General features: G+C 39.7%; 2 long non-coding RNA genes across 5 annotated transcripts in view; one reads left to right on the top strand and one right to left on the bottom strand.

Annotated features, from left to right (window-relative positions):
- The window catches only part of LOC140332894 (uncharacterized), a 101,896-nt gene extending 96,591 nt beyond the window's left edge, over positions 1–5,305 (top strand). For both annotated transcript variants that reach the window (XR_011921246.1, XR_011921245.1), the window contains exon 4: positions 3,909–5,305. This is a non-coding gene — a long non-coding RNA (uncharacterized lncRNA). The remainder of the gene's footprint in view (positions 1–3,908) is intronic.
- LOC140332893 (uncharacterized) overlaps positions 1–19,839 on the bottom strand; it is a 76,089-nt gene that overhangs the window by 45,227 nt on the left and 11,023 nt on the right. For all 3 annotated transcript variants that reach the window (XR_011921243.1, XR_011921242.1, XR_011921244.1), the window contains 3 exons: positions 16,269–16,396; positions 15,594–15,691; positions 14,432–14,549 (listed from right to left, as the gene is read on the bottom strand). This is a non-coding gene — a long non-coding RNA (uncharacterized lncRNA). The remainder of the gene's footprint in view (positions 1–14,431; positions 14,550–15,593; positions 15,692–16,268; positions 16,397–19,839) is intronic.

The raw sequence follows: 19,839 nt of genomic DNA, 5'->3' as shown, positions 1-19,839 counted from the left end.
TATATCCTGGTAAAATCGAAAATATTCCAGGACTAGTAGTCGCGGCCATGTTATAGGCAGAACGTTCCCATGGTAGGACTGACCTACTTTAAATGTATGTCATTTTGCTACCTATAAATATAATTTATCATGATTATATGTGATTTTTGACACTGAATACATCTTTGATTGCCAATTTTGGTTGGTTGTACACAGGCCAGCATCTTATTGATTTCATCTGATCAGTGATTGTTGAGGATAATAATGTTTGATAGAATAGTACCAATTCCTGTTCATGTATATGTTGTTTAATTCCATAAATATATGATCTAATTGAAATAAGAGCTTTACACAGTTCTTAGAGTTTCATTCCATTAATCTTTGAAGTTATTCTATTTTCAATTTGCCCAAAAAAAACCCAGTCTTTTCCTAACCTTACTTAATATGCATTTATAAAATTATTTTGGGGTTGGCAGTGCCTAATTGACTCATAGGAAGGATTAGTGACTTATCTTCAACCATAATGCACCAAATACATTCTTCTTCCCTGCCATGCAAGCCAATTCTAAAAATGACTTGCCAAGAAAAAGACAGACTGGGAACACCATACATGGGCCAATCATTCAAGAAACGATTCATATGAATTGCAGTCAGGTGGTGTACACAACTAGACCACATACCTGTATGCTGATCATATGAACTGTAACTATTTCACTTTCTCCACACATAGCTTAGAGATTTCCCCATTCCCCTAAGAACACCAAGGGTTACTCAGTCTGAACTTCCTATTTCCTCCCACTGAAAATCCCAGTTTCATGCAAAAAATAATAATAAGCTTATCTACGCTGCGGAAACAGTTGAATTAGGTGTCTTTAAGGCAGGATTAGCAGATAAATCCTTAAAATTGCTCTCTCTCTGGTGGGGACAACAAAGGATCCCCTCGGACAAGAAATAGAACAAGAATCGGGTCAAAATCTCACGCCACTTTGCTCGTCGTGTGGTTTAAGTAAATACATGTCATCTGAAAAGACTCCAGATCTTGTAGTTCAAGCATCTCCCGGACTGTGGGTTTTTAAACACTGACTTAGGACTTGGATGTGAATGTACAAACACCATCATTCGCCTCTGATTTATGAGCACCTATGGGATGGTATACATTATTATTACAATGCCGATTCCCATAACCTTCTACCACTTAGGGGAGCAGTAAGGCTGATTTGTAGGAGCATGTTAAATGGACTATATACTTTTAAGAGTTTAGATTTTCCATTCACATGTCTGTGTGATCACTAATATTAACCTCCTCCAGTGCTCTGCACAGCCACAAAAACTACTAGGAATGTTTAACCTTACCCTTGCTGCTGTCATAAAACCAACAACTGATCAGACAAAGGACACAAAGAGAAGACAATGGATTGATATTTCGTATTCATTGTACATCTCTTGTATCAGCCTATATCTAGCTGAAATTTACAAATTATTATGTGCTCCCTAATGCATAACACAAAAAATTAAGTTCAACTTTTGCACTTGCACTTTGCATATTGGTTAAAAAATAAAACAAAAAGTTTGTAACGTTACACCCTGGCTACCTGCCGCTTCCTGTAGGGGAGGGTGAACTTACCAAATTTTCCTTTGGGTTCCTGGAAATGCTGAAGAGTCCAAACTGTGCAGGTGCAACTTCTTGGGAGGTTTTGGGCTCCTCGGGATTCCCAGGAACCTCAAAAAAACAGCATATCTTGTATTTTCTTTGTGTGGGAATACCCACTGAGTTGACAGTTTCAGGGATTGCTATAAATGAAGGCCATAGGAGTTTGCCAAAATAAGGTAACACATTCACTAATGACAACCTGATCTCAGACAAACTCAAATGCCAGATACTAACTGGTCAAGACAAATAAAACAACAAAGCAAATAAATAATGATTATGGTATGACTAGGGATCGCATAATTCCTAATTGTCAGTCAAGTCATGGTTTATGTTTTTTTACAAGTGTCTGACACTGCAAAAGGCCAAAGTGTTGTGTCATTCATAGACATTCAATCACAACATTCGGGACAGGGTCCTCTCCTCCTGTACCACTGTCTGTATTTGTCTGTCATTTACAACCCCTATTTAATGTACAGCGCTGTGTAATATGTTGGCGCTTTATAAATCCTGTTTATTAATAATAATAATAATAATAACATGAGCTTGTAGTCCCGTTCCTGGTGGCACAAAAAATCTAAGCAATCCAAGACTAGTAAACAAATGGGATAAGTCCTTCACCTCCAGCAGATTGTACTTCCTGCACCCACACAAAACACATCATTGTGGAGTGGCCCTGCTATCAATATCCCTAAAATATCTCCTGCCTTGTTTCCTGGTTCATGTCCTCCCTTTGTCAATGAGTCTCCAGATTTTCCTCTTGCTGGACAGACCACAAACAAATGCTTTTCCTCTGCCCCATTCACACCCACGTTCATTCCACCTGCTGCCGCCACTAAGTGACAGAGACTCAACAAGTATGACGCTGTCTGGAGAGGTCAATTTATTCTGAGATCCTCACCCCAAATGATAAACATATTCCTTGTATCACAAAGCAAAAACAATCTGAACTCTGCAGGAAAAAGTCACAGAACAAAACTTTATAGCATCAGAGAAAACAAAGGGAAGTACTGGGATGCATATGTTTCCTTTGGCAGGTGGATATTGGATAATTATATGCAGAGAATCATAATTATTTCATAATTTATTTATAATTTATTTTATTCAAATTATTTTATACATTTACACTAAAACTAATCACTAAAAAATGATTGCATAATGATTTCTACTTTAGCAGTCCACTTTACACACGGTTTTGTTTCTTTCTTAGGATTTTAGGATTGTTCTTAGTATTACAGCCAGGGTGAGTCTCCTGCAGCTTTCTACATCTTCTCTAAAGATGCCCATTTCTGTCAGGTTTTCAGTGTTGTCACAGAACCCTAAATGGGTTAAGATGTAGGTTCTGACTAGGCCATGCTTACAACATTCAGGTTTATAGGTTAATTTGTCTTCCTGGAAGATAATCTTGTTCCCATTTTTAGATTTCTTGCATAATCCAACATGTTTTGACTCCAATCATTGTTTTTAAGGTCTCCAGTTTTTAGGGTCTCCTAATCCCTTGAGGAAGCCCAAGGGGGCGAAATGTGTCAGAATGGAACCCCCTTCCACACAAGTTTGTCAACCTAATAATCGAACTATGTGAATAGATTGAATATTCCATACCTTTTTTATATGTTGTTTCACCTAAATGTACTATTCTTAAAATTATTTTGTATATTCCAATAAAGTTACCATTGTTTTATATATAACTACTCATTTGTGCCCTAAAAAGTCTGCTTTTTCTTTCCCTTTCCCTATATTCCACCACCATGCTTTACAGTAGTGATGATGATCTTATGATGAAAAAATATAAGCATATTACTAAAATTACTGCTTAAAGAAATGTCTAACTATGTGTAATTTTTATAACAAATATTATGGTAATCACAAAGTATATGAAAGTCATGATCTACTAATACCAGACAGCCCAAAATAAATGCTCTAAGAGAACAAAGGTGTTAGAAACTCTATTACTATTGCACCCTCTGAAATAATAAGGGCTTGGTCCTCACTCCCCTTTCATCATTTTCTCTAAATAATAATATTTCCAAGACAAAAGCAAGGGAGAAATTGGCCACAATCTGTTCAAAAATATTTAAGCACAAACTCCCAGAATAAAGTGCAACAACAAGCTGTTAATACGCAGTAATACAGGTTATCATGTGCAGTAAATTAGGAGTGCACAAGATGTAAACAAACAGTGGTGGTTCCATAAGGTGTGACCTGGCAACAAGTGTAAACATGGAGATCTGTTATTTATGACGGCTTTTCTGACCTCTCCTTATCTTCCTTCTCTTATCAGGACAACCATGCATGATGGAGCTGCACCTAGAGTGACAACTGGCATTCCTGACTTCCAGAAATGCAAATTCCCGAAAACCGCTTATTAGTAGGTCAGGATATGCAATTAGGATATTGCAAGGTGGTCCAAAAGAAACCAAAAGGCTTTTCCCTAAAGTATTGTGAAGAGTTTTCTACCCAAAACAAAATGGCTGGCACGTGATCACAAATTCAACATACAAGATTTGTATACAAGATGTGTAATGCAGGAAAAGTGGGTAGAGCAAAGTAAATCTTTATTTTATACCACAATGGCCTATTCGTTTTGCCAGAATTGTCAGCAATCTCAACGTTCCTGCAGCTGCAGGGGAACACGTCATCCTTATGTCATCCTGGCCTGGCCAATCAAGATGGCCAAAGATTGTAATGTGGAAAGAAGAAGAGATTAGATGGTTGTGCCCGCTAGGGAAGAGGTACAAATAAGTACCCCCCAGGTTTACATGAGTGTAAAGATGCCATAGTCCTCTGAATAAAGGCATGAGAAGCAACACCATGTTGCATATTGGTGATTTTATTTTAAAGGTTCATCTTTAGGTGTTTGTTGTGATAGAGTGGTAACACTTGTGCTATTCCGTTATCACACAGACTTCTAATAGATACTGCAAATTAATGTTTCTACATACATTAGGTAGGCATGGTCTGCTGCTGCTTCTCTGAAAGATGCCAACCTGAAATACATGTAGACAATAAGTGACTACAATGAGACTGCAGGTGATCAGTGATGCTGACATGAGACAGAGGGTGAAATAAAGAAAAAACAAAAAATATTTTAAGTCAGTTGTTTAGGAGATACATTGAACAGTCACTGTGACGTTATATATCATTTAGATAAGACTCTAACAACATTTAAAAGAGAAGGGAATCACATTCCATCAATCCACAGTTAATTAATTTAAATTAATACAGGTTTAATTTCAGATTAGTGAGAAGAGCCCTGCAAAGCCGGTTGCAGAAAAAGATCTCCAATAGATTACGGAATAATTAAATGTACTAAATAAAGCAATCATGAGTGTTAATTAATAGAGGCCAGCCAATTATCTGTGAGTCCAGACATACCCACCACATGCCTGCTTACCCAGGTCTCCTCAATTAGCATTAATTAAAGCAGGCTGTTCGGCCAGCTCTATAAATAACAAATTGGCTCCTTGTTCTTGGTGTCTGTATGTCTGCCGTCTCCCGCTGGTGACTGGGCTTGCAGATCCCCAACACCTTCATCTTGGGGTCGTCGGGTCATGGAGCAGATGAAGGACACATGACCAACAAACTGGAAGGCAATTCTCTCTGACTACCTGCTGAAATTTACTAAATGACCTTATTTTAAAAGAGGTCACAGGCAGCTCTGATTTCTAAAAAAATACCCAAACAATTCAGATTATGGACGTCATGTCTTACAGCAATCTGACACACACCAATTAAATAATTATTTGAATCTTGTACTTGTATTGTTTTTTTGTTTTACCACAAATGTATATGATGAAAGAGGGTGTTAAAAGTTTATCTTTAGCAGCTAAAACCTCTGGACAGATTACCAGCTGTATACTGTACAAGTGTTTGGGCTAACCTGCCTCCCACAATTCTGAAATGAATCTCATATTAATTTAAATTACCATTAGACTGATGGCTTGTGACAGCTTTCGTTTTCATGTGCCTGCATACACGACACATGCAATGAACCATTGTGTTTAAAAAATGCAACAAGCTTGCAAGTAGCACAATTAAAATAAACATATTTCAATTGACCCCCTGCAAGAGAAATATATATTAAAAATTGCCTTGGAATTGAACTCTGAATAACCCTGGAAAAAGACATTTATGGGATCTTCCATCAAATCTGTCTGAGAACACTGCAAAAGAAAAAGAATCATGTAACAATATGTTGCAGTCCCACTGTGGCAGTAAATAATCCTAAACAACCCAGATTAAAGTAAAATGACATTTCTGACTTTTAGCATCATAGTTTCGGCAAAGTGTTGCAGCAACTGACTTTACTTGCTGTGTGAACATCTTCATAATCCAAGTTTAATATTAATAAACTTCTTATTCGTGACTCCCCTCAGACTGGACCAACCTATCTAATTATCGCAGCAACTGGAAAGCATCCTTTGTAAAAGCAGTGAATGTTTTTCTAGGGCTTCTGGTAAAAATGAGGCAACATCCTGCCAGCCACCTCCAGTTTCTAATCAGGGATGAACAATGGTGTATTTTGTTTGGTCACAGTAGGTCAGGCCCAGAGAGAAAAGCAGTGATGTGGAGTGACCTCAGAAGCCTTATCTGCTGGCAGGAATGGACAGGCATCTGTGTTTAGAGGGGCAACCTCAGAGCACCGTGCAGCCTGCTCGTTCTTCTTATTGCTGTACATGATGATGGACGGGGACACAGATCAATCAATACACTAAAGTCGCTCCACATGTTGTAATGTGTTTTAGTAGGATGCTAGAATTGCAGTTAGCACTGTGACTTTGCAAACCCAATCTGTGTGTTCTTTTTGTGTTAATGTGGGATTTAATATCCAGTGGACTAATGATGTCCCCTTCACAACTCACTTTCCTCCCATCTGCATGTTTCACGTCCATAGTTTTGTAAGCAACACACCTGATTGGTTGCTGGTTTATACCAAGTCAAAAAAAACTTGCATTAAAAATACATTTCTTAATTGAGTGTTGTCTTTGCTAATTATGGATATTATCCTTCTTAGCTCTAACTGCACAAAACACCCCTTAAAGAGGAAGAAAAAGCAAAACTGCCCAAAACAAAAAAAAACATACACTTACCTTCAATCCCGCAGAGCAGTCAATCAGTCTGGAGGTTTCTTCCATTGGGCCCCGTGTCGTCCCGGTACCTGTCTTTGTGCCGGTATGCTAGGTGCCTCCATCTTCTCCTCTTCTTCCGGGTTCTTTATCTTACGTTACGCAAAACAGGCGCGATTTTGGGGTAAAAACTTGCTGATCTCACTGCGCATGCTTGATATTGGTAATTTTTTCCCCTTTTGACGAAAGGGCACCTTCTGCGCATGTCTGAGGTGCTTGGACATGCGCAGAAGGATCACCCAAGAGCCTCCTGGGATGCGTGACGTATCCCGGGAGACTCTGCATTCCCATTCATTCTTGATCGCCTAGGCCAGGGGTGTTAAATTCTGGCCCGGGGGCCAAATCTGGCCCTCAAGGTCCTTTTTTTTTTTGGCCCCCCAAAGAATTCTGAAAATGAACTCAATCTGGCCCGCCTGCCCGCTTTACCACCTCACATCATCATTTTCAATACATAGACATTATTCCTGTACACCCATTATGTGACACAAAGCCTAGGCAATGATCACATGGTGCCTGACTACCAGGGGCATTGTGTTTGTTTCAATCTATTAGAGACTGATTGGTGTATTATTGAGTGTCAGACAAACTTGTGATGTGAGAGGATGAACAACACACAGCCTGCACAGATAGATAGAAATGAGTCTTTTCAACTTTAAAGTGTGGGTGGAGTGGTTTGTTTTTGTTAGTTTTGGATGAAATAGTAAACTTCCTCAATTTTTCAATACATTTCAAGTTTGCCCCCCGACTTGGTCTGTGTATTTGAGTTTGACACCCCTGGCCTAGGCGATCTAGAATAAAGGGGGTGGTGCTGCACCCTTTTTATTTTTTTACAAACAGAATTTTTACCTTACATAAAAGGGATTGTCTACCGTTTAATGTAAAGTGAAAATTCTGAGTTTAGGTACACTTTAATGTAGCAAAGAGTGAGCACCATTCTTTGCACTCCCATTGAAGTAGTTTCAATAACTCTGAATAAATGATGAAAATGAATATCTAAAGGTGACACACTATGGAGAAGGTCAATATTGCATCTAAATGGGATTTTTCGTTTCTTAACACCTGCTGGGCAATCAATTTTTTTTATGTATTTTCTAAACTAAAACATGAAGTTGAGCTTTAAGACAAATACATCATGCTCTAGGGATGTGTTTCAGATTCTTGTAAGGTACATCCATATGCAATCTATAACACTGCACAGCACGCAATAAAATGTTAGAGATCGGCATGCAATAATATAGTACACCGTGTTCTTTATTAGACTGTAAACGCGTGCTGATGTATAGAAATGGACGGCGACCAAAAGAGGCGTCTGCCTTTGATTTGCGGTGAGGTATGTATGTTGTCGCTATGTAAACAGATGATGCAGGCTCACTTTATTGGTAATTAACAATTTGTCCCCATTTCCCCCGTGCTAAGGCATAGTGTCTTCATTCTTCTGTCTAGTGTGCAAGTTTATATTTTATATAAATGATTTGGCAGACAAACAAGGAACTCGTGATGGGGGCCAAGTCGATGACATAGCTGGGTTAGCAGTAAAGCTGAAGATGAAAATATTTTTCCAAGATATCGCTTAGATGGGGTTCACCCCCATAAGTCAATCCGTGCCCTGCCAGGCTAGGAAGGAACAGGGGGTTGATTATATTTCTGGCCTGTGGGAGGCAAGGGACCTGCACAAGCCGATAAGTAGACACTGAGCCACTAATTCTGCATCATTAAAAAAGCATTTGATGGAGAGAAAAAACAACATTGCCATGTGGAATATTTAAGGAATTCCTAAACCAACACAGGGCTCGTCTTACACAGAGACTAGCTGTCTACTAAACATTAGCAAATGGAAATTTGGCTTTTTTTTTTTTTTTTTTTAGAACTAGGTGCCTGGTGGAATCTGAAAATTATTGTAGGCTGCATCTTTAGGGTCTTTTTGTTTAGAAAGGCCAGTAAGGGTCTGGGTGGCTTTTTATAAAAGACCTTCTTGTCCTTCTTAAATTCAGTGTAAGGTCTACGACCTTTACACCTCTCATGGTGAGAGAGAAGCCGCGCAGGTCCCAGGGTCCCGGGCCTTTAACACAGCTTAGGCTCATTGCAAGTAGTCAGGCACAGCAGGGAGCCAATCTAAAGGTTTTTTGATGGATGCAACATTTAAAAGACATTGTCAGCTCATTTCAGGCTGCAAACACCAGTGTATTTTTTACAGGAAGGCTTATTCATGAAACATTCCGCAACATGTTCTGAAAGGGAAGATTCAGCTAACAATAAAATGGGTTATAAAACACTGTGCAAAAATGTTAGAGGGTTGCACAATCCACAGTCCACATAAAGCCAAAGGGTCCAAAACAATCACATGGTGGAACACAGCAAAAGTTAAGAGAAGGAGCTAAAAGGCAAATAGCAAAAATAATAAAAATAAGCAGAACCAGAAAGTAACAAACAACAACTAACTTAAACAACACACCTAGGTTATACTTACAAATAAAATAATAATAGGATGTTTGTAATAGATCTTTATATGTATGAGAAGGCTCTAATGATCACTTGCAGGTTGATTTAGCAACAATGGGGCCAAATAGTTTTTTAGCAAAATAACTCCATACTACTTCAATGCATTTATAGATGCTTTGCATTTTACATGCTTAGGTACTCTGGGGGAACAAAAGGGCTGAAAGAAACCCACTGAATGATTGTGACAAGTCATGTAACATATCTACCCAACTATCCAGGATTGCTTTGTGCAGAAATATGAACACTACAGGACAAAGAAGTTTCCAAACTCAATTATCCTTTAATAGTTATTTATTATGATTTTTTTTGTTTATTTTATTCTCCATGTTTGCTAACCACAATAAAAATATCTTTTATTAGGAAAAAGGGACCCCCCCCTCCTCCAGTGAAACAGGAAGTGAACATTATTTTGGGACAAGCAGTTGGAATGTTATCTAGAAAGTCTCTGATGAATTGTAGCGAACATGAAAGGAAAGGACGGTGATATGAAGGAAAAAGGAGAAGAAGGGTAAAGTGCCTTATCAAATAAGAGTGAAGGGGACACGGCTCTTTTTTAATCGGTGCCATATTAACAGGAGATCGGGATGGAAGGATTCAGCTCAAATTAGAAAGTCAAATCTCACCAATACATGTGTTTTGAACTAAGCTCTGTCAACTTAATTCAAGGTCGATGCCCACATCTCTGAGCCCTATCACCAGCACACTTCTCTTTTCCTTTCATTTCCATGCCAAGTGAATCCAGATGGATCAACATACAATGATTTGGCATGCAGAAGTTTATCGTTACATGCAATCACTAAGGTTAGTGAATAAAGTAAGCTCTCCTGCTGCACCATATATTAATTCTAAGTATTGCCATTTGTGTGCAGCATTTTACAGTAACCTCCTCCATGTTAAAGATCACACTGGATGAACAAATCTCTGGTGCATTTTGTGGCATAAAACTTCAGAATTCTATTAGTATGATGGGTAACACCACCAAAATCTAATACTTTTTTTAGTGGGTGATGGAAAGTTAATCTTTTCAACCTTTCAGTGACTCTACTGGTGTGACCCCTGCACTAAGTTCCCGTCTGTACACCTGCTATGCCTATTATGAGAAAAAAAAAGGTAAGAATGCCATAAAAAAAATTCATTTCTGACACCAACCACACCACAGGTATAAAGGGGTTGGAATCTAGGCCAGGACACTATCTGCATGGAGTTTGCGGGTTCTCCCCGTGTTTGTGTTTCCTCCGGGTACTCTGGTTTCCTCCCACATACCAAAAACATGCCGTTAGGTTAATTGGCTTCCCCCAAAATTGACGTTAGACTGTAATAAAAACATATGACTTAGGTAGGGACATTGGATTGTGAGCGCATTTAAGGGACAGCTAGTGAGAAGGCTAATGAGTTTATAAAACGCTGCATGATATGTTGGCGCTATATAAATACTGTGTAATAATATTAATAAACTAAGGCCAATTGCTCAATTGACATCTGCATTTGAGATTTGCACTATTCTGAGCATTATGTGCAAAGGGCACTTTTACAAAAAATATCATACATGTGGTGGGTGTTGCTGAATGAATCCATAGGCTTACAGGTAAAGAGCCTTAGTGACTATAGCAAGTGCAGCTGTAGGGACATATATCAGAAGTCAGTTCAAATTTTTACTTTTTTAATTATCCATTTGTACAGGACTGCAGTGATGGGTCATGGACGGGAGATATATCTTCCTATTATATAGAGAAATGGCTCTTTAAACCGGGGTGTATGCTGGGAAATAAGTCCAGGAGTAGCAGGAGGAACTCTGAAAGGGGTTGCTATAGTTACGTTTATATTCAGGGCCCTGGACTCTGGAATATGAAGGAAGGTATCAGGTGGGCCTTCCCATTCCACTCAGGTACACTCAGAGGTCTGCTATACATAGCACAGGTGTGCTGTCAGGCTGAGGTGTATTGCAGCAGGTAGGCTCCAAACAAGCTCTGAAGCTGTTGATGTACAACAGAGGACTGTATTGGGAATACAGAGGACACTGCACCCACCTTTGTTAAACTGATGTATGCCATCTTTTCTGTTATGTTTTTGATATATGCTGAAGAAAGCTATTTTGTTTTGGATTACAATTAAAAGACTGGTACCTTTACAAACTTTTGTGTGCCAGTTGCAAGGGTTAATCCCCCTCCACATCACATATTAAATTAAGCAGTGCATTTTAGGAGTCTTAGGCTGGATAATTTATTGGATAACAGAGCACATTAAAAGACACAACTGGAATATTCTGTCTACAGGGCTTTGCATTGGGTCACTAATATACCCTCATTTACAAAGAAAATCCATTGCAAAGATAATGTTTAAGATGAAACACTTGATGCCAGCTTTCTGGAAGCCATTTTGCAGCCATTACCCCATCTGATGGTTACACAGAAACCATGCATTGCCTAGAAAGAGAGGCGAGCCCACTGTCCTAATTTCTGGAGTTTTTAGGACACTACACAACACAGCCAAGGTATGTCTCTATACCCTATGAGCCTATTACATCAACATCTTACATGGCTATGTTATTTGAGAAGACTGACCCACTTCAGTAAGATTGCAGCAGCATTGATAAAATCTGACAATCGTCTTTGCTATTCTTTTATTTTGAAGATATGAATTAAGTCATTTTTTTTCAATAAATTTTAAACTGTCATAACATGATATCAAATCTGTTTTCTATAGCAACATTCCAATTACTTCCCTTTTCTTTACTTGTCATATGCGAATTAGGCTTTTGCTTAGCTGTTTTATTCTAATAGAATTAAACCAAAAATCTTTGAACATGAGAAAGTCAAACTTCAATTCCCCCATGAATCATATCACATCAAACAGTCAGTGATTAGAAGTATGCAACCTGACTAGGACACTCGCCTCCGATCGCTGCTCAGTATTCAAACCCTCTACATTACTTTATTATGTGATCATAATCAGCCCCTTGAGCTGTTTCCAAAAACAAATGCCACTTTATAGCCATGAAGACTGTGCCCAATTCCTTAATGAACCTGCTCTCCTAACAGAGAGTCTAGTGAAATCCAGAATTCGGCAGGCAGTGCACTGTGTGTAACTGAGCTGAACTTTGTATATTCTGGCAGGCGAGACCTAGGAAGGAAGATTGGGGATAGATTGAGGTCTGTACAGCAGGTAAAGGCCACAACAGATTACTGTGATTTGGCTTGCTTCATCATGCTGGCTGTCAACAATTTAACAAGTGTATTAAAAATCAGGTTATCAGTGAATGAAAAAAACACAGCTGAAATTTGCACCCAAACAATTACATATTTCTAAGGCCACTATTTTGTTTTAAAGTGCACCCTTTGTGTATGTGAATCTTAACTGAACAACACATGAGGGTAGTTTCTGCAAACTTAGAATACAGATAACAGTTTCCTGACATAAACCCTGCTGCACCTTACACAAAGCGATTAGCTGCATCAGGGGGCAATATTTTTTCTACCTACAGCAAACTGTAATGATATGAGCAGATGCAAACATCTCACACCCTTACTTAATGCTGTATTAGGGGGTGACTTGGTCAGGAATGTTAATATACCCACACCAGGGGAATATTCACACCTTCCATCTTATCTCTGCACAGAATTCCCACCTGGAGATTAGTGTCCACAATAACAGGAAGACCCCAAGACGGCCCTTTAAGGATAATGAGGGGAGGAAAGGCTACCATGATAGGTGCTCACTGGGGAGCCAGTGTCACACAGCTATTCACCTTTTGTCGTGAATATTATATAGCCGCAAAGGCTGTTCTGGTTGTAAATTAAAGACAGAAACAGTGACATTTTGTTTGTTTTCCTGGCTAATCACACAGTGCACTGTCACCATTCACTAAGTGATTAATGGGAGATGCTTCCAGTACCAAAATACTAGCAAGGTTAAAGTATATCAAATCCCAAGAACAAAATGTCACATGACGCTGTTTACCAGTCCTAAGATGTGAGAGTAAGATTAGCTTTTCTTTCATGATTTTTTTTATCTTGATACTCATTAAGAAAATGCAACTAAAGCTGGGTACACACGTGCAATTATTGTCGTTGGAAAGAAACTTTCACGATCCTTTACAACAACTAAGGACTGCACGATGCATGAACGAGTGCCGTACATACAGCACAGTTCTGCTCTATGCAGAGGGGAGGAGGAGAGCGACGAAGCAGCACTCTGCTGCGCGCTCTCTACCTTTACTTGCATTAGGATCGTTCGTCATCCATGGATCGTGGATTCAATAGAACGGTCGTTCGGGAGATGGGTGCTGTACACAAGCCATATTGTCGTCCGATATAGGCCCTTGGACGTGTTTACGTAGCTTAACACTATTCCTTAAGCTCACTACTTTACTGCATTTATGGAGGAAGCCATGGTTGTCACACTGGCTTCAAACATGTCTGACCTTTGTTCTTCAAAGTTATGTGCACTTTCTCGATCTCATTTACCATGAGAAGAACAATGAACAAATACATTAGATATAAAAAATATATAAGAATATATATGAGACTGACATCAGTGTAAAAAATAGCAGATCAAACTTATATCAGGGTAACACCTGGAAAGGTAAAATAAATGCTGACAAGTTCTATACCAGTTAAGTATCATCAAACATGTGAGGAACGTTTTCCAAGCAGCTCACAACAACCATCATTCTTCTTTCAAGTCTGCAATGCAAACAGGGACAACAAAAGGGTAACGTAGATTGGTTGCTGTAGACCACATCTAAGGTTTTTTCCCTACTATCAATGCGTTTAGCCACAAAGGTGATCAGTCAGTGATCCTGAAACAGAACAACCTGGCGTGGACAGGTAGATCACTGAGGGACTACACAAAAGGAAGAGTCAGGTGATCATGGCAATGAGATGATTGCTGCCCAGATTATGGTCAGGTTCAGGTGTCAATGGGCATGCTTTACCTGCATAGACACAACCTCCAGAACCAATTGCAAAGAATTGCCAGCTTTCCTCTTCTGATTTAGCGGCTACTAGAAGTGTGTGCATGGTGCATAAATACGAACACATTACCAATGCAAGCATGCACGTTTATGCACTGTTAAATAAGATATCTTTTACCTGCAATCTCATGAAGTAAGTGAGCATACTGTACATGTGTACATAAAGGATTCATGAAACAAGCAGTAATGACAGAGAAAAGTGCCTACCTTACTGGTTATAAAAACTGCTAAGATGATACAGCAGGCTTCTGGAAAATAGCGAAGGTCTAGAAGATAAAAATACCAAGATGGAGCCATAGATCCCTGTGATGCCCAGATGTTTCACCTACAATGGAAATATAAAAAAGACATTAGAAATAACAAGCATATCCATAACATATCCTATCACATTAGAATGGATTCAGTTTTATAAAACATAGAAAAGCTTGTACTATACTAGTTGAGCACATGACAAATAATAATCTGAATTATAGCGTGCCAGTTTGACTTGCTTTAACTAACATTCTATGAGGTTTCTTATAGATACCAGAATGCAGGAAGGCTTCTTTATTATTTTTCAACAAGATGAACACGTGGTTCTGCAAGTTTTGCATCTTATCCTGCACTTTTTGGAGCCGAACAATACAAATAGGAACATACATTCCAGCTTACAAAGAAATGATAATGAAACACTTATGTATTCTTACATTAATTTTATGAATCTCAATTTAGTTAGACCTGTTTCCTTAGGGGCTGGTGTGATCTCTGAAAATGGGTTTTAAGCTCTGTCCACTCACCACAGCATTTTTGCAGGAGTATTTCTACTAGATAATACACATGATTCTCTATTTTAATTATCAATTAACAATACAAGAAAATAAATGAGATTGCTACAAGAGGAACCATGATGTTTTCACAATGTGAGTGGCAGACATTATTCTCTAGGAAGATCTCACCATTCTAACAGAAAATTCAGAGAATCTCGGTTCAACTAAAACTTTTCATAGATTAGTAAAGCACAGCGCCTCTACTCTTCATTGTAATAGTTCAAAAACATGGCAATATTTTTATGTCATCCAGCATGATTAATAAACAAGAAAAAATAAAAGGGGGCTTTGCAAGTGTAAAATATTATAGGAGTTATAGAACTGCAATGGTTCTATACCTCCTGTGACATATTACGGTACTAATACATACATATTACATATTTAGGAATGAGCCCCTAATAAATTGTAACTCTTACATGGTATATTTGCTATAGATTTAAGAAATGTATGTAGTATGTATATTCATTCCTATTGTTTGCTTAGTAATGACACCTATAGCTAGAGGCAAGATTGATATTTTTTACTGTGTAGTTTTTTGGTTTCAGTAGTAAGGAAAAACTCACCAACTTAAAACAGGGGAAGTGCCACATCCTGATCCTAGCAAGCAGATAGGCTGCATTTTGTCTCCATCCCACCGATGCCTTCATTCTCCATGTGTAACCTATATATTGGAAAAGAATATTTAATGCAAATGTTACAATTGCACCGGTATACAATCCCTCATAAACTGGAGTCCCGGCACTGGGTACTTTACCTCTTCTTACATCAAATGTAAAAGGAAGAAAATGCCTTCTGCTAGTGGTATAAATATAATCAGAAAAGCAATGTAAGAAAGTATCAATAAAGGAGAAAATATGTGCAATATAAGAGAGAATTAGTGTGGCATTAGAGAGTCAATGTGACACCAAAAAGTATAAATCAGAGACTAGCAATATGAGAACATCAATGTGACATCATAAAGCATTAATTTGACATCAGACAATATCTACGTGATATAAAAAAGCAATGTGACACCACAATGTATGAATGTGACATTAGAGACCAACAATGACATCTGGGAGCATCAATGTGATATCAGAGAGCAACAATGTGATGCCAAAAAGAATTAATGGAACATTACAGTCATTTTGAGCATAAATGTGATAACAAAGAGCATTAATGTGACATTAGCGAGCAATAACATGACAAAAGACAGCATTAATGTGACATCAAAAAGCTTTAAAAGGTAAAACTCTTACAAATTCAGCACAACGCCAGAAGCTCTTCATTTCCACTTCTGAATGCAGGATAGCCATAAATGCAAAAGCCATAGGTTCCTTCTGGTGTAACTTGTCATCAGCGCTCTCCATTCTGTGTGCAGATATTTCTGTGTGAATATAATAAGATATTGATTACACCTTAACACCTTTTACATGACAGAAGAGAAGACAAGTTATGCCATCCTAAAATGTACTTCCTGCCCCTGCAGGAAAAACCGAAGCTGCAGCATGGAGGGTTACAAATATTACTGAACAGTGACGGGGTGAGGGGTGATATATTATTTGTTCTGTTGTATTGCTTTCTGTGCCCCCCATGGATTTCTCCTAAATAAAAATGATGAGAAATCCCCCTCGGATGATAAATTCCCAAAGGTTTCATTGTTTGCTTTTAATAATGTAAGAGAAGGGCAGACCCCCAATTACAAGTTTGAAGTGCTGTTGGAGGGATCATTGAGAAAACTTTCAGTCACTTCCTGTTAGAATACCCGCTTGTTAACCAGACAGGAAGTAAAAGGAAATCTCTTTGATAAGATTTCCGTCAATCATGAAAACCGTTAGCTGCCTGCAAATGGGGAGCAATAGGAGGAGGTAAGGGTCAGTGTAGGGTTCTGGGGGAGGGCTATGTAGGGGCATTTGCAGGGTGCTGTGCAGATGTTTTAAAGAGTACCTGTCAGGACAGCTGACCTTTAAACCATGCATGCTCCAGACCTATCATCCCCCAACCAATGGGAACAATGGCACCTCTCTGGTCTCACCTATGAAAACAAGGACAGGGATGACATCTCTGGAACACGCATCGTCATCAACAACCCCAGCAATGACAATTGTCATATTTCCCACAGGCTCCGCATATTACAGGCTATCAGTGAAGCTGCATCGCTTCCTTCTTTTTATCTTTGCATACCCATGGGTGGTGAAGTTGATGGAAGATGGCGTCTGTCTGGTGTATGGTAATATCTCGGGGTATAAGGATTGCATGAGAAGCCTCATTACTGCACCACCTCCTGCACGAGTTCCCTCAGCACTGGCCAATCAGATACTGCCAGTCAGTATTTGAGTTCTGATTGGACAGCAGGAACTACCCAGAGCGTCAATGAAGTCTTTGTCGGCGGAGTTGTCCCATAAAAAGATGGTTGCAATTTACTAAACAGGAGAGGCCCACTTTAGGCCTCAATTTGCATTTTTAAGGCTTTAGATAAAAATGGACCCCTTATATATGGAAATGTCAGCACTTCCTGTGCCTGACCTCACAGACCTGACTAGGCCATACCATACACAAAGTCCCATGCAGGTCTATGGAAAGTCATTTAGGGGCCCTGCAGACACCTGGGGCCACCATTGTCATGGAGAGGTAAGTGATTATAGAGAGGGAAGGGGCCACCATTGTTATAGAGAGGGAAGGGGCCATCGTTGTAATAGAGAGGTAAGGGGCCACCATTGTTATAGAGAGGAAAGGGGCCACTGTTATAATAGAAGTAAGTGGCCACCATTGTCATGGAGGAGTAAGGGGCCACCATTGTCATGGAGAGGTAAGGGGCCACCATTGTCATGGGCCACCATTGTCATAGAGAGGTAAGGGGCCACCATTGTCATAGAGAGGTAAGGGGCCACCAATGTCATAGAGAGGTAAGGGCCACAATTGTTATAGCGAGGTAAGGGGCCCCCATTGTTATAGACGTAAGGGCCACCATTGGTATAGAGAGGTAAGTGGCCACCTTAAGGGGTGGAAGGTTGCTGTGGGATGTGCAATGGAGGTAAATTAGGCCTGAGAAGGTTCTTTAACCTTTATAAATGTTCCACACACCCAGAAATACGTCAATAGGCCGCCATTGCTGACTAGCACCTTCACCTCAGAACTATGGCTCATTGCCTCAGCTCAACAAAAGCAGGCAGCACTACGGAAGTGATTGTGGGGTGTATCCAGAGACGGGTGTACACCCGGTAACCCGGGCGGGTGAGGTGTACTGACGCGCTGACTGAACTGAAATTACCTCAGAAAATGGCGGGCTCGCTCTCCTCAGAAAAATGCGCGCCTTCCCATGACCCCGCCCATTTCACGTAAGTGGTGCCCGCACAGTCACGCCCCTAGATTCTTGTACACGTGTCTCTGAAGCTCCGCCCCTTTTGTGCTCTGTGCGGGCGGGATCTGCAGGGATTTTTGGCAGATGCTGTCAGGGGCCCCAAATTGGCCCTACGTGTCCCGGTGCATATGGTGTCTATAGATTCTAAATAAAAGAGGCCACCTGTTGCCCATTCAGTGTGGCAAAGATACCAAAGGCAGACTGTGGATGTAAATCTAATAAAAGGAATGCAAATAAGCTAATCTGTTATATTTTTATTATGATAAGATATAGAAATTAAGATCATTAAATCTCTTACTTATGTTACAATACAAATATGTATGTTTGCATTGCACATCACAGGTTCTCTTTATGCTCCTTTTATTCTCTATAAGGACACAAGCTGGTGGGAAGGATTCTTTGCTCCCAAATTTCATATTGCTGAGTAGCTGAGCCTCCAATTGTTACTACATTCAGTTTGCTGCAAAATATATATATATAAAAAATGTGACTTCTATATTTGTAGATCATGTGACCTGCTGTCCATTAGTTTGGTGATTGGCACCCACCGCCATCTTTTATGGCCTGCTGTGCAAAGAACCTGATCCTTAAACCTGCAATCCAACAATACACCTTACAATCCTTTTCAGATATGGTATTGACTGTATAGCAATTTATAAATAGGGTGAATAGAAACATTTTGCATTAATGTCATTTTTCTGGCTGCTTGGCTACGGAGCCCCTATAGAGGATTTGCCATAGCCAGCACTGACCAATCAGATTCATCCTTTCATTTGCTTTGTGCAGACGATGAAATTAAATGGCGAAGGTTTATTGGGCTACAGCAGTTTCTTTCTAGAGGTTTAACCTATGGCTGCTGGCTGTTGATATTTCCACCTGTAGCTAATAATAAAATCACAGAGGATTAGGTGTTACTTCCACCCAGGCTGGCACTCCGCTTCATCCATTGGGCCTGCAATGCAGCATTAATAATGACCTCTTCCACTGCTCTATCAATCCCCGCCATTGTCTCCATCCCACTCATAAATTGTCTTCCTGTGCGCTCACATTTCGGAAGAAAGCCAATCGGGCAGAGGGGATCCGTCGCCTCTCCCGCGGATAACTTCAAACGCGTCACGTTTCTCTGAAGTGGATGTCCCGTCTCCGTGTTTGGATAAAGGAGATCAAGGAGCTTGGCTGCAAGACGAGATGAGTCCGTGTTAGTGCGAGCCCCGCGCCATACAATGAGACGTTCTGTTCCACAATACCGACCAATAGTCAAAACACTGAAACGTTAGCCAGCCCGGAGCTGAAAACATACTTCTGAGAAGGCAAATAATTGAATGCATTCCTCGACTGCAGATTCCTCACACATATGGCAGGGATACAATCACCCGCCATTTATCTAATCTGGGATTTTCTTAACCATATGACAACCGTTAGCTTGGTGGTGAATGCATGCATGGATTTTCACCAGGCCTGTATCCACC

The sequence above is a fragment of the Pyxicephalus adspersus genome, chromosome 6 (assembly GCF_032062135.1).
Source record: "Pyxicephalus adspersus chromosome 6, UCB_Pads_2.0, whole genome shotgun sequence".
NCBI lineage: Eukaryota > Metazoa > Chordata > Amphibia > Anura > Pyxicephalidae > Pyxicephalus > Pyxicephalus adspersus.
This window is presented reverse-complemented; position numbering and strand designations above follow the sequence as displayed.